The sequence below is a fragment of the Harpia harpyja genome, chromosome Z (genome assembly GCF_026419915.1).
Source record: "Harpia harpyja isolate bHarHar1 chromosome Z, bHarHar1 primary haplotype, whole genome shotgun sequence".
NCBI lineage: Eukaryota > Metazoa > Chordata > Aves > Accipitriformes > Accipitridae > Harpia > Harpia harpyja.
In genome coordinates this window covers 95,486,134-95,500,775 of record NC_068969.1, presented here as the reverse complement: position 1 = coordinate 95,500,775, position 14,642 = coordinate 95,486,134, and the positions used below count along the sequence as shown (strand labels likewise).

The window sequence follows — 14,642 nt, the reverse complement described above, 5'->3', positions numbered from 1 at the left end:
AAAGAACAAATTATGCTGAAATTTGTAAAGCTGTGTGTAGAAATACACTGGCTTGTTCATCCAGTTATGAAAATAATATGAAGCCCTTCTAAAACATGAATAATAAAGTTCAGTGTTTTATTATAAAAATATTCAAAAAAGTCTCTTTCCATAGCAGATCAGTACTAACTAAAACCCTCATAGCATCCTAGAAGTAACGTAAGCGGTGGGGAGAGAACCAAATTAGAGGGAAGGAGGGAGGGAAAGAACAACATTTAGCTGTATTTTCAGAAGTACCAGATGGTAAGTCATGGAAGTTAAAGCAATAAATCACCTAGAATATTCTAAGCAGTTCAAGACACCAGAAAAATAGGCATTTCAGGAAAGGAGTAATTTATTTATGAGGAAACCGTTTAAACAAACAAAAAGCTACCTAAGAAAACTGACTAAGAGGGGCTAGACAAATAGTACACATAGACTGAAAGGACAAAAATGCAGACATCCTCACTGAATACTGTGAGCAAGAGTGAAGGAAATAGCAGACTATTATATAAACCTTTATTACAAAACACACTTATATGCAACTCCATAGGCTACCAACAGAAGAATGAATAGCAATACTGTGCAAACCAGCCAGGGAGAGGGTGGAGGACTAGCAGGATTATACATATTGTGCTGTCTGAGGACATGAAGTACAAGCAATGGAATAAAAATCTATTAGAGGAAGAATAAAAATAAATATTAACAACATATTTTCAGTGTTAAGATCACTTGCAAATGATTTTTTTAAAACAGTACTAGACATCGTATTGTCAGAAAAAAATGGAAAATTAAAAATGTCTTTTCTATCTGAAGTTTCTATTATTCTACACTGTTAAGGTAAGCTTCAACTAGTTCATGATGCACAGTTAGACATACATTTGGTGAAAAAAACAAAATGTTTGCACACATCTGCAGGTTCATCTTCTATATTAGATAAATTATGTTCAGTGACATTTGAAACCACTGAACCAAGACTTCATTTGCCACACTTCCTAGAAACATAAAAGCCTCTTTGAAAGCTATGTGACAACATCCCATGAAATAAAAATAAAAGCCATATTCCACTTTTCTTTTTAAGATTATTCAGTTCACTGGTGACATTTTTACATATTGATTAGGTGGTCTTTTGATTAAATGCCTTGTCTGGCAGACCATGGATAACTTTGACAATGCAAATTCAAATTGACAGACATGTAGGAAGATGGAAGATTTGATGTCACCATCATATGATATAAAACCTTTGGCTGTACTCAGCAAGTGTAATGAGACATTTCTCCAAAGTCACTTTTATTCAAGTAGTGCCATTATTCCCCTACAAGCAGTAGTCAAGGAATTATTTAAAGAGCATACTACCACATGGCTTAAAACAATTTCTGGGGATTACATATTTTGCAACTTGAAAACAGCAAACAAACAGTAGGAAATATTTTATATACCCAGTTTAAAGAAAAATAGCTGCAGGTGGTTATGATTAAGTTCACACAGCAAGATGTCCTAGGATTTAACAGTAAAAATAATTAAGTTTATTTTGTTGGTTAAAGAATTCTCATTCAGGGACCGACATGTTCAATATGTTTATTGAACTTTTAGAACTTATTTTGACAAATATATACTAGGAAGTTTGTACTAAAATATGAAAATACTTTTAATTAATAAAGATGAATAGATTTGACAAAAAATCATTCAGTTAACTTAAACTGAAACAATGCTGGTCTTTCCCCCCAGATTGACCAAATCTCATTAGATCATCTAACATTAAAATTTTATGGTTTGCAGTCTTTTAAAAATTTTATGGGCAGCCTCATGCTTCACATAATTCCTCAGCAGGTCAGACAACAGCAACAGTGAAGCTTCATTAAGCACTCTGAATACCTGTCTTCAGTTTTTTGAGGCATTATCAGGCTGTGTATTTGATCCATATATCAAACCGTGGCACCATGATGAATTTAGCATACTTCTGTCCCTTTCCCCCTGTGGCTCTACATACATATGCTGATAGCACGTACAGTAAAATTACAGGAAAGAAAATGTTATCTACATAGAGAGAACTTTTTTTAAAAATAGAAATTCTTAAGAATAAGCCAAAAAGAGCAACAGCTCCCAACACCCAGGAGCTCAAGTAGATACAGCCTGCCAGATTCAGGAAGCTCCACACCAGGCCTGGTCAGAGATGTCTGTGCTGCCTTTCCACACCTGAGACAACAGGAAGAAACTTGAGTAATTCGGGATAAAATCAACTAAGCTCATCCTCTTGGTCCAACAACCAACTGTGTTGGATTAGAAAACTGAAGCAGCAAAGGGGAGAAGGAAGCAGACACATCAAGGCATTATTGGCAACAAAGCAGAGACAGCAGTCCCAGTATCATTACAGGGCAAGGTGGAAGATACTCATGGGTAGTTAAAATAATCTGGATCGAGACTGATTTGGAATATTTCTCAAGTGAACTCTGTTTACATACAAGCTGGGAGCCCCTCAGAAAACAAGGAAATATAACTGTATCTTCTGTCCTTTTAGATGCAGTGTCCTTGTAGATGCACAGTGGAACTTTCCTTACCACTTATCAAAGAACTTACCATTTATCAAAGAACTTAAATAAAGTGTCCTTCTTTGTTAGAAGAGGCATATTCAAAAGCTTAAACATAGCAGTAGCGTATTAGAAAGGAACATTCAGTTCTTATCTGTGCCTGTAAGGCAGAGTCATTGGTATCTAATACCACACATTAATGTTGTTCCATGAGAATCTGGAAGACAGAAAAGACTACAGCAGCATCCAAACCTTTCTGTTTCAGTAATAGTCTTGGATACTGGGAGACACATACACATAGGACAAAAAAACACCACAAAGACCAGAAAACAAATAAAATTAAGACTCATCCAAATCTATGCATATATTTTCACACTGGTTTCCTGGAACATTACACAGCCAACATTTCAACAATGCATTATGCAGGGGCATGCATTTATGACTAAGTACATTGTAGATAATATGTAAGGTTACATTTTAATGAATGCTCAAGAAAAAACTCATTTTTAATAACTCTGTGTAAAATACACACTGAAAAACAAATGTCTCAATTACAAAAAATCACTCAAAAACCTAGTACTATTCAATAATCTTATCTCTGTGTGTGCAACTCACACATACATATTTATTTAGGTTAGAGTTACAATAGGGTACAACTAACAAAGATTTTAACACAGTTGCTATCCTACTCAGAAAGTGGTATTTGAAAGGCTACTACAACACATAAGTAGTATGGAAGAATACTGGTAATAAAAATAGAAGGAAGGAAAAGAAAACCTTCTACTCACACTTTTGCTCGTCCCATGTAGACTACAGGTATTCTTGTTCATGGTGACTCTATGACTAAATCAGAAGAGTTCTGCAAGTTTCAAAGGAGAGGTTTTATCCCTTGACCATCCAAATACCAGCTGTTATACTGAAAGGAAATTAATTTATCTCGTTAGCATCAAGGTCTTGCAAGTTGTACAACAGCCAGGCATAAGCCACTGCTTCAGTGTATAAAAATTGCAAACATTCTAAGATCCAGTAGAGCAGATGTTTCATGTATCACTAAATCATTCAACACATACAGTTACCCTGAACCATACAACAAGCATATCCATGAACAGTGAATTCTTTCCAGTCAATAACAAATGCATGCCAACCCAAACAATTAAGGAAGGTTACAGACTTCTGAGGCAGGGCTTTTTGCTACAGTTATTTAACTAGGTATCTGCAGTATTGTTTGCAGTAATGAAATAAGCCTTACTGGGTATTTTTTAGCCAGTTTCTCAACCTGAGGGAATCTGTTAACTTATATACTATTCAGACCAGCAGACTTATGCTGAATTTAGGGGAAGAAGGTCAGCTAGAGTAATTTTCAAATCCAGGTGCCAAGGATGCTTAAACCAGCAGTTGGGTACTTTCATACAGTTGTCAGAGTTTGACAAATTGGTCTTTGTATTATAATAATAACTAAGCAAAAGCGCTAGCAACTGATGATGGCACAGCATGGCAGCTTTGAAAAGCAGCATTCATCAGCCTCTGGGTAAGTGCATAGCAGTAATCAAGGAAGAGCAGAGTTAAAGGGAAATTCATATGCTCCAGAATCAGGCAGCTGAAAGATTTATATTCTCATTTGGGCCACCTACATCTCTGCACACATTTTTTTTCCTTAGATCTGTCAGCCAAAGGTGAGGTAAAGCGCAATTTCTGACCAACAGATCTGTTCTAGTAAAATCTCCTAATATATAATTAATCATAGCAGGAAAAATTACAGATATGGCTTATTTCCCTCATGGGCAGACACATCACTGATACAACTTGTATGGGTACAAGAAATATTTTCCTAGGTTAGGCATCATCCACACAAGCATAGTTTTGCTAGCGTAAAGTACAGTTTTAAAATGACTAAGTTTTTGAGACCCTCCAAAGCCCACCTCTGCCAAACCAGAAAATGAACTCTTAAACATCAGTTTGATACTAAGAGCCACATATATTCACACAGTTATACACATGTACAGGTGTAGTTTCCTGCACCACAGGAGAACATCATGACCTGTGACAGAGCTAAAAGTCTAGTTTTCCCTCCTAAGAACCCCACTCATCTCAATGCATGAGCAAGTCTTCAGCACACTACTTGATCTTTTGATTTGTTTAAAACTTTGCCACATCCTTCAGATAAATAATAAATATGTGTTGATTATTTATGTATTTAATTATTTATAGGCAACATCCAGTAACAGAGAAGCAAAGCCAACTGTTGAGGAAACAGCTAATTTTTTTTCATATTTAGATATCTTATATACTAATATTGTTGTTGGCAGTTTTACAACAATGAAACAGAGGATCTAATTTGCAATCAGAGCTGCAGAGGCTACACCTTCTCATGATCCTGCTGGATGCCCTTCAGGGTAACCAAGTTACCCTCCGCCCCAGTGTGATGGAGTTATAGTTGCTTCCTCCCTATCAAGTGGCTTCACTGACCACTCAATAGTTATTTACAAAGGTGAAACAAATTCTGGCATTGATTTTGTACTTTTGCCCAGAGCCTGTGCCCACAGGTATGTAGTTGGGCCTGGTCTGGAAGTTCTTGAGGGTAGTGCTGTCTGGCCTATGTATACCCTCATATTGTAATTGACAGTACGGGTCAGCCATTGTGGATTACATTTGTCTTAGTGGCCACACAAACAAGTCCATTGGACTTGCAAGATGAAGTGGTCATCAGAAACGTCAGAGACCACAAGAGACTGGTGGAAGAGGAAATTGATTTGAGTGGACTGGAATTTACTGACTCAGAGACTGATGGTTTGGAATGGTGTCATCCTCCCACCCAGAATGACAGTTTGGCCAGGCTGCCAGAGATGTATGAGGTGCCTACCTCTCTGGGTCACAGGGACATTACCATCAGCCCATGCTCAATGGAGGCAGAGAGTGAGGAGGGGGAGGAATCCTCACTCCCAGGAGCCATGGCTCAATTTCCTCCATTGCCATCAACACCTATCCTGGCTACCGGTGGAGATTTGCCAACCGAGGGTACACCGGTTGTGAAGGTCCTGGACAGAAATTCATCATGTCCATGCTGTGGAAACTGGATAGGAAAAATGTTGGGACTGATTGAATATCTAAAGAGAGCGCATGGAAAGATAAAGATCTTATTCCAGCATTCCCTGGAATCCTCTAAAAGAAGCAAAGGCCATACGCATATTTTTTCTGCACATAGGTGATAGAGTCTTCATGTAAGAAACCTAAGAATCACATCACTAGATTTAGAAGCACATAGGAGGCAAGTAGTGGAGACTGCATTGAAAAAAACCCACAAGATCTTAATCCATTTCTGGGATATTGTTATAGGCTTTTCCTAAGAGAATTCGCATTCCTAGAAAACTATCTTATTGTAAATTATTCATATAATAGTCATACACTGTATCTAACATATTTGAATATATATACAGGTATACATAAAAGCCATATCTATCCAAGTTTTGTGGAAATAAAAAAGAATTTTCAGTGACAAATCTTTCACTTGTCATCTCTACATAGAAATCAGTATCCACAAAGGAGTACCTTCACATTACTTTTTCTATTTAAAACAGCTACAGGATGAAATGGACACAAAAGTACATAAATCATTGCTCAATCCATTCCAGCAATGCTCAAAATACACACAAGAGAAAAATATACTTAGCTAATTAAACTAGTTAATGCATTTCGACAAAATTCACAGAAGTCACATAAAATATCTGAGACTATGTATGAAACCAAGGTACAAGTTTATGGCTTTAATTTAGGAAAGCAGTAGTAGCACATTAAAGGGGGGTCAATTATTTCTTTCACATATTAAGAGACTTTCTGTCTTAAACACTTTCAGTCATGTTTGTACCAACATCCGTAATGTACAAGTCCATACCACGGCCAGAAAGCAGGATAGCAGAGCTCTTAAAATCATAGAATAGAAGAGAAAAACAAAGGCTAGTCATTGCTAGGATGAAGTTTGAAGATACTACTTCTTGCCCAATATGCATTTGATCAAAAAGACTGAAGAACATTTCCTGATCACTATTTTTCTGTGGATGTAATATCTAGAATCATTACATGATATCACAAGAGGAGACCTCATTGACCTAGCCCAGATGTGCTTCCGGCAGCCGGACTGGTGCAGTTTATTATAACATGGGACATGAATCATTCAGATGCCCTGCTTTCAAACCTTTAAAGCTACCCAAGTTTTCATTCAAAGCACTATGAACCTTATTCCTGTTGAACATGACAGCTATGACCAAAATATTAGCCAAAGAAATAGTGCAAACAGAAGGTATGCGTTGTGGACTTCAAGCAGAGCCATATATATACACTTTTATTTCACCACCTTAGTCATTAAGCCTTAGTAATTACTATTCATATAGAAACTGTCAAACATAGCAAAGATGGACAAAAAAGCTAGTTACTTTAAATTAAAGATTTTTCTGATATTGCTTAGCTTTTAAACAATAGAGGACAATTAAAATGCAAATGCTCCTACTAAGCTGATAGCTCAATTACAAAACATTCTTATTTTTCTGAATAGGAGATTAAGAGATGACAAAATAAATAAAAACAACTTCCCATTTGTGTTCTGTTTCTAGCTGTATGTTTCCGCTACTCTTTCAAGATATTTGCATGGAGTGGAGGTCCATTGAGTAAAACAGCATATTCACACAAAGCAAAACACTATCATTCATTTCAGGATATTCTAAGAAGTTTACAAAAAAAAAAAACAAAACCAGAGCAATATACAAAGAGGAGAAATTAAAAACAACAAAAAATTTGGCCAGACTGCTTGAGCAGATTCCAGGGTAGATCAGAAGATTTTAAAAGTAAGAGAAGTTCTTATAACATCTAGGATATTATTGTTGTATGTTTGTATATATGTCTGCCTCTTCACAGAAGAAGCATGTTTTCTTTAAAAAGAGCTATAGAACACTGCAAAATAATCCTTGCTGCACAAATTGATAGACTTGCACTCTTTCTGCTTGCCAGATAGCCTTACATTCTTTAATTTTATTTATTTTTCAAGAACATTCACTAAAATTTGCATAGGCATACATTGAACTAGTCAGGAAATTCCTAAGTTGTTTTAACATTTATGACTTGGCCATCAAAAACCTGGAGTGTTTAATGCTTGGGTACAACAGCTGCTCATCCACCCTCTACCAGGCATTTAACAAACAGAAATTAAGGTGAAGACATTGTCTTCCATGAGGAGTTAACACTCTGCATGCCTACATATTGTGCTTGCTCACTCTTACATATATAGTTCAAGTTTGTTTACCTTAGGTACTTATCTAAAGCCTGAGCAAAGGGGTTTCAATATATGAATTCAGAATGAAGTGATTTTGGGGAGCAGACTGCTGGCAGCTAGCAAGATTATGGTACTAATTATTATTTTACTAAAACTAACTCTAAAGGCACCTGTGTCTGCAACAGAGCTGTGTTTAATAAAATACAGCTCTAAGCTTAAGTTTTTTCTCCTTTCTGATTGACAACAATACAAATGTTACACTTTATCATTTGGAAACATGAATGATCTAGAAAGATTTTAAACAGTGATTTAGGTTGCCAATCACTGCATAAAATCTTTCTATAAAAGGTGTAACAAGGACTTAAGATATGGCTTACTCCCTGTTGCCACCCAACATCCATATGCGTGAGTGAGATGAAGAACTCATACTGTTTATCTCTGACATGTCTCTATTTCTGAGCAGTTCTGGGCTGATAAGGTAGCCAAAATTCTTTCAATTAAAAAGATAGGGAAAAAAGCACATCATCATACAGGATTAGAGATCTCTTGAATGATCTGCATGTCTCTCTGATCTGCTGGAAGAAACCTGGCACTGCTCTGAAAAACTATGTTGTTTACAGATTGTAATCTCAGAGACAAGCAAAGCACAGTCCTTTTACAACTGAGGATAAAAATCCAAAAGGCCTGAGCTTTTCTCTGCAGTGTATGACTCATTCAGTGGCCAGGACTGATTCTGGAACACTTTAATGTCAGCTTGTTTAATTTCAGTTGGAACTGCTGTTTAGGGACATTGTTCTTCCCCAGCACAAGAGCATACAAAAGAAAAAAAGCTGAAACAAAAAGGCAAAGCCACTCCAATGAATCTGTTAAGCCACACTGATGAAATTTGCAAAAGCAACAGGCTGTTAAAGACCTAGACAACTGGAGCAGATATGAAAGAAAGGCAAGAGCATGAGGAAGAAAGATGTCCCAAAATAAGAATGCATTTAGATCCATCTTCTTCCAGAGTACATGCTCAATTTTTATTCATCCCTCCTATGCTAAGCAAGACACTGTATTTCTCTAGTTATGATTGAGTAGGAAAAACCAGCTTGTACGTATAGGCTATTACTGAGATATGAGAAATTTATAATTAAGAGAGATCTGTGCAAATAAATACCTGAATATTCAAGGCCAAATGTATTCCTATTATCATGCTACTGGCCATTTAGTTCCTTAACCGTCTGGTAAAGCATAAACCAGAAATCAGTCAAACTTGCCTAGCTAGACTAGCTTTTACCTCCTTTCATTCAATATGACTTATTTTCTATATATTCTGCTTCACATTGTAGGCATTTTTCAAAACCATGGATTTCTTCAGAACAGAGAGAAACCAATTTAAATAATAAAGTGCAAGGTAATGTCTAAAGCAAATAAGTTCCATCATTCTACAGAAAACAAATATCCAGAAACTGATGCTGAAAACTGAAGGACTTTGCCAAAATCTCAGGTATTTTAATTTATTTTAGAACAGTGGAACTTATATGAAATACGATAATATCAAACAGAACGTATATAACATCTCTGTTTATATACATTTACACTGCTTTTAAAAAAGCATAACTAGCATGAGTGTGAACATTCCACATTCTTTACATTTGGCTAAATGCAGAGCAAGCAACAACATGAATGTTGTACCAAAAAAATTTCAATGCTACATCAGTCAAAAAAAAAAAAAAAAAAAAGAGAGAGAGAAAAACTTGCTTATATTATTAAACTGAAAAACTGAAAAGCTAATCATTTCTACTTTCCTTATATTTTCCAAAGTTTAAAAACAATACTATAAAAGCAAAGTGGTTTGGAACTACAAGGGAGTTCCCTGTAGAAATGTATTGTATACAATATTAACAACTCTGAAGAGTGCATAAAAATAGCATTTAAACATGGTAAATAGACCAAATTAATTCATAAATGTTTTGTATTTTAGTGCTTTTTGGGAATTTCCTGTTCCTACAATAACCTTTTCTGTTAGCAGGAATGATATGTAAACAATCTCTCCAGTGGAAAAAATGGGAATTTTGTCATTAATCCAGGTAATGTCAAAATTTAATTTCAGTAGAATAGACACAAACTCTTGTTACACTTGCAGAAAACTGTATTTTCAGCCATTTTTCTTTAATTTTTCCAAGGGAAATAGTATTTACCATTATTCTCTTTAACAAGAATGACTCTGCAAGCATTAATCACAAATCCAGCTAACATGAATATTTTTACTGTCAACCCTTGATTAAGTACTGTACCCTTTTCCTGGGGGAGAGGCAAATTCCTAAGATGCTAGCAAACAAAATTAAGCAATACTGAAGAATTACTTTTCTATATACTTTCTCCAACAATTTGAAATGCATGAAATGCAGGTTATGAGAACAACTTTTCAGGAAACTTTTGCAGCCTATGCAAGAAGGAGAAACCTTCTATTTTCAGAATTTCTTTGAGAAGGTATATTACTGTATTGATACAATGCAAGTATTGAAGTCACAGTTTTGAGGACTCGCTACTAGAAATGTCATTAATCACAGCTATGTATTGGATAATATTGGCCAGCAGCATGCTGGGTTTTTAACAAAAAAATTGGAGTAAAATTACTGTAGCAGGTTATAAAACATAGAGGAATGCAAAGATATTCCTACTGCTAGATTATATATTTCTTTCTTTGGATAAAGTTATCAAGCCTGATTTTCTGGAGACGAAGAATGTGATTTTAGCAGAATAAAGCATGACCTCTAGGGGGACACTAAAGTCCACTCAGTGCCTTTTTTCTTTGTCTTTTTTTTTTTAAATAACATCCATCCACCAAGAAGTAAGCGTCCAGTGCTTACACCAGAAAAATGCTTTAGAACAGAAAGACAGGGATGTGGAAGCTGGGGAACTCGGTCAGGCATTGAGTCAGGGGAGGGGGCATGAAAAGGCAATTTTGGGTAAGAATATTTCCACTAAATATACTTCCCTTATGACTATATATTTGATAACTGCACTTATAAACTTACAGGTGAATTGCTAGTATTTTATTTGTCACTTTTATGCGTTAGCACTGAGGACTCACAGCCACAGACTTGGGCTGACTCAGTCCCAGGCACTGTATCAAGTGAAATACATGTTTGATACTGGGTTGCATCCGTCTATGTCTGGCTTGACAAACTAGACATACCTGGGAGCATTGTCTGGCACCAAGGCCTGCTAGCCTGCATCCAAAACAATAAATTTATCCTCAAAACCAGTATGGCAGCATGTGTACCGTGTACGACGGGGAGAATACTCTGCCTGCCCTGGCTCCCAAACTACCACAGCTGTCCGGGAGTGCACCAGAGGGCCGGAGCCAAACCAGGCTGGGAGCTACCCTGTGAACAGAACAGCAGAGGCCATTGTAGTTCCCTGCCACCACTCACTCCCCCGCCCTGTCACCGCTCACCTACCGTTTTAATGTAGGCTATTGGGTGTAAACAGCAGGGTTTAAGAGGCCGGAGCACCAGCAGTGCCTTGTGTGGGAGGCAGCCATGTGCTTGCCTGAGGCAGCCGCAGCCGGCTCCGGCCAGTTCTGTAACTGCCGCCAGCAGCCCTGCAGGCCCCAGGGCTCAGCTGGTCAGAGGCGGCCACCATGCCAGCTCCGAGGGTGGCTGGAGGTGCTGCAGGAGACGTGGCTGGAGAAAGGAGGCACTTCGCCCCAAAGGGTTTCTCTGCGGAGACGGCGGCCCATGGGAATTCTGCACCAGAGCAGGGACACTTTCACGAGGGGACTGCACCCACGATGTATCGGGAACACCCCTGAGGGACAGCCATCATTCTCCCTCAGACGTCTCTTTCATAGCCTAACCTGTCCTGGTCAGTCTAATGATTTCTCATCCTGAATCATCCCTGTCATTCTTCTGAACCTGCTCCATCCCACCGTACCTGGAGAGGCTTCCTTCTTTCACAAACTCTTTGAATAGTTCACGTGCAAGAGAATACTGTGCGTGTCCTGATGCTACGCACAACAGTGAGTAGCACTGAGGTCAGGCACTGCTAGCCCCAGGTTTCTGCCTGTTGGATAATGACTGTTCTAAGGATGCTTTCTTTTTAATGATGCTTTAATGATGCAGTCTTTTTAACTGACTTAAAATAGCTGTAATACACTGCAAGTTCTCAAGCATGTGCATATCCTCCTAGCACTGAATGGATACTACAGTTATGTAACAAAAATGGGTACACTTCAAGATGTCTGACCAGAACCTCCCAGACTGGTCAACATGCAGGTGGTCCTAGCCCGTACACACCAGCATAATGACAGTCTCTCCTTCGTTTTCTGCTGTTTTCCACACATTTCCTAACATTTCAGCTTCCTCCTAGACCTCTGAGCATCAAGCTAACATATTCATATAACTGTTTACTTTTGCCCAAAGACCTCATTTCTACACAGCAATATTCAGTCAGAGCCCGTCATGCAAGTTTAAGCTTGCCCCCCTCCCACTGTGTGCATCACTTTGCATTTCATTTTAGATTTCATCTGCTATTTTGTCACATTCTGCAGTTTTGAAATTTTACATAGTTGTCTTTAATGCCATGAATAGCTTAGTATCACCTTTTTTTTTTTTTTTTCGAATCATTTTTAGCATATAGAACAGCACAAAGCTCGGCTTCCTGGCAAGCTCACATTTCAGAGTAATTCTTCTATTTAATTCCTGGGCTCCTTTAGAACTGTTCTGTCAATTGTCCTTGTCCCCTTTACCTGTTTATTTTGTAAGGTCTTCTACTATTACCTAAATCTGGGGCAGATCATTTGATATCTCTTCCAAGAAAAAAGTCTGTCATAAGAGGCTTCACAAAATCTCCGTACTAAGCCTTTGCTAAATGTTCTTTTAATCCTAGTTATGTCCCTCCAATCTTTCTAGCTGACTTCATGATCTGGAAGAGGTTTCTCAGTAGATTTTTATACCTTCATACCTTTGTTCCTATTGCCCTTTTTTGGTCTTCCTCATTGCAATTTTATATGTAACTTCTCAGATTTTATAATGTTTTCTATTTTCCTCATTTGGGCAAAATTTTAACATTTTGAAGGATGTTTTTTCAAGGACTGTCTTTATCCTACTGTTTTACTGTGTCAGCTTTCTTTTACTTTCTAAAAAACTTCAAACTATATATTCATATTCTTCTGATTGTTTTTCTTGGGCTTCAACTACTTGTACAAAAAAAAATTATAGAAGTGTGTCCTTTTTCTTTACTGTGTATAATAATAAAGACACTGTTTGTTCTGTCCCTTCAAATTTCCTATTTGATAAAAATTTTCTAGCTCTACTTTTCTTTGGAGATGCAAAAATGTCCTAGGGGAATGCATCATTTTGAAACATGCTCTTTCAGAACTACCTGACTTCCCTCACTCTTGAATTTAAAACCTCAGCTATAACTCAACGTCAGAGGGTTTAAAACCTTAGTACAACCTCTTCATTTGATACCTGCTTCCTTTGAGGTTCAAATTAAGTCTATCTCTCTGAAAAGAATTCTTCTATTCTAGAAGCATAAATCCTTCATTCTTGTACTATTTTCCCATCCACATGATGAAACTTTGGCCCTCTGCTTCTTCTTGCAGTTCTGCATGCAATATGGGAAGCACTTGAGAGAATACCACAGCAGAGATGGAGTATTACTTATACAACTTTTGAAATCTTTTTCTGGAAGTGTTCACACTTTCCCCATCTCATCATCTACTCATTTGAATAAAGGATAGCAATAACAGCATTTCAGAATACACAGCCACCTTTTCTTTTCTTTCTATAACTACATCTGTTAGAATTTACTGATACAGTTCTAGCACACAAAACTCACATTTGATACCTTAATTTAAAAATAGCATATTGTCTGTATAAAAGTCAGCATATGCTATCCCCTTTCGAATGTTTTAACTGCTATAAGGCATCAGTAATTGTTTGCTTTCCATCTTCCACCCATGCCATTGGTTCACATTATGACTTTACAGAGCCACTCAGTGTCCCCTTCTGTATGCTGTTTTTTGTTTCTTTTACAGGCAGCACTAACATTCACCTGTGCCTCACAGTACTATAATTTCTTCACATTCTATGCTTTTCTAAAATCCATCATAATTTCCCTCCTTCTGTGCACATTTGCTAGTGCATATATTACTTATTTTTTATAGTTCAAGTTTATTAAAAATTAATCCCTGCACCCCAAGCTACTCAAATTTATTCTATTCACTTCAGGGCATTTCCAGAGGAACAGGTCCAGACTGAAGTGGTAGCAAGGCACTTGAACTTAGAATTTGGCTCCATGTCAAAACATATAACACACTGCATACAAATGACTGTTTAGCGAGAGCTGTGTGATCCAAGTGACAAACCCTTAAAACTTGCTATGCAAGGCTAACAGTTGTACCACTTAAGGCAGATGTTTGCAAGTACGAATTCTTCATACAGGTGAGAGCTGGGAACAGATTAAGAGATTTGTAAAAACCTAGAAATAAAACCTTTAAGTGTGATAATTTTCAACCCCATATCTGTGTAGGATTTTGCCACAGAAGCGATGGAGTAAAATCAAAGCTGACAAATCTAAAAATAAATTGAGAGAACAACCTTGTTGGCTATGATTTTAATACTATTTTGTCTAATAGTAAAATAAATAGTTAGGGGACCTTGTACACTAGACAGACTCTTGGATATGTTTGGTCCAGAGAAATCTCCTGTTTTATATTCCTGTCATATGCCAATGACTGTCAAGGTCAAATAGCTAATCCCTAGTTTGTGAACTTGAAACATAAAAATAGTAGTGACAAGGATCTTGGCTTTCATAAAATAAGATACACATGTATCTTCTGA

The 14,642-nt window shown here is 37.2% G+C and overlaps 1 long non-coding RNA gene across 1 annotated transcript in view; it reads right to left on the bottom strand.

Annotated features, from left to right (window-relative positions):
* The window catches only part of LOC128136315 (uncharacterized), a 198,445-nt gene that overhangs the window by 105,890 nt on the left and 77,913 nt on the right, over window positions 1–14,642 (bottom strand). The window contains exon 2 of the long non-coding RNA XR_008233328.1: window positions 3,335–3,462. This is a non-coding gene — a long non-coding RNA (uncharacterized LOC128136315). The remainder of the gene's footprint in view (window positions 1–3,334; window positions 3,463–14,642) is intronic.